Source organism: Copidosoma floridanum, unplaced genomic scaffold (genome assembly GCF_036245765.1).
Source record: "Copidosoma floridanum isolate Cflo_tuat_1 unplaced genomic scaffold, Cflo_Japanese_pri ptg000007l, whole genome shotgun sequence".
In the NCBI taxonomy this organism is placed as follows: domain Eukaryota; kingdom Metazoa; phylum Arthropoda; class Insecta; order Hymenoptera; family Encyrtidae; genus Copidosoma; species Copidosoma floridanum.
Window position 1 is genome coordinate 9,547,250 of NW_028321884.1, and position 1,179 is coordinate 9,548,428.

Consider the following 1,179-nt stretch of genomic DNA (forward strand, 5'->3'; position numbering starts at 1 on the left):
GTACATAAGTATACCTATACTTGCATTTTTATGACTTTACAGCTATTTTAACGTTGCATTGCTCTGTTCTATCGGCCGAGATATCAAATCTCAGAAGTATTATGAACTCGGGACAATATTAATCGATACAACAAAATTAGCCTAAAACTGCTAAAGGGCGCTAAATTTGGTACAAAACGATGCCAAATCGCACCGTCGAGTCCATGGTTTGTCAAAAATAGTGAAAAAATTGTTAACTTGAGTCCAAATCGGCCATTACAGAAGTATACTTAAAAAGCAAGAGATAAGCGGAAAAGATAAGAGCGCTCCTTTCTATAATAGCTACAAATTAGCTACGTCTCTCTTGAAATTTGACTCTGAAGTCACCGCGCAGCACAAGTCGCGCGCATCATCGTACCTAACTAAACCAAAGCCCACACATTGGACAAGCAGGCGGCCAGACGTATGCCATGCCGCATACACATTTAACACACCCCCTCTATATACCCGACACCCCCGGACTGTCATTTAAAACGTGTACTTATTAAAAGTAAGTACACCTATTTATTAATTAAAAGTCAGCAGGATCATGCAGGCAGTCGTCTGTCTGCTTGCTTTGTCGCTCCGCGCGCGTGGTTAGTGCAACCACGACTTGTTTCGCAAACCACCAAGTTAAATTAAACAATCGTTTTATAACAAATAAACATAAAACACGATCTTGACTGTGTTTACCGTTATAATTATGGTTATGGTAATTCCTGGTGTTTTATCTTGATAAGTAGTTTCAACAATTTGAATTTCGCGGTTTTACTAATTCAGCAACATCGGCACATGCGCACTAGTTTTTCGTGGCAAGCAGGTGGGCCCGTATTGTGGAACATCTCTTTCGGCAGTGCGAGTGAGAAGGGCATACATTGAAGAGAGAGCTCCGAACAGTCCGAACCCCCACCCCCCCCCGCCCGTGTACTCTGGTGTGCGCGCCCGGCCGTGCGCGGCTGGAGTAGCCAATGTCAGCGAGGCATACACACGCAAGAAAGGGATACCTATAGATAAGATATAGGTATAGCCAATGGCTTGTGGGCACATCAACAGTGCGAGAAGCTCGAGAGAGGCGCTGGCGTTGGGGCAGAGCCGCCATTTTGCTCAACTCCGATGCTATAAATTGGAAGATACGAGCCGAGCTCCCGCAGTTGTCGGATA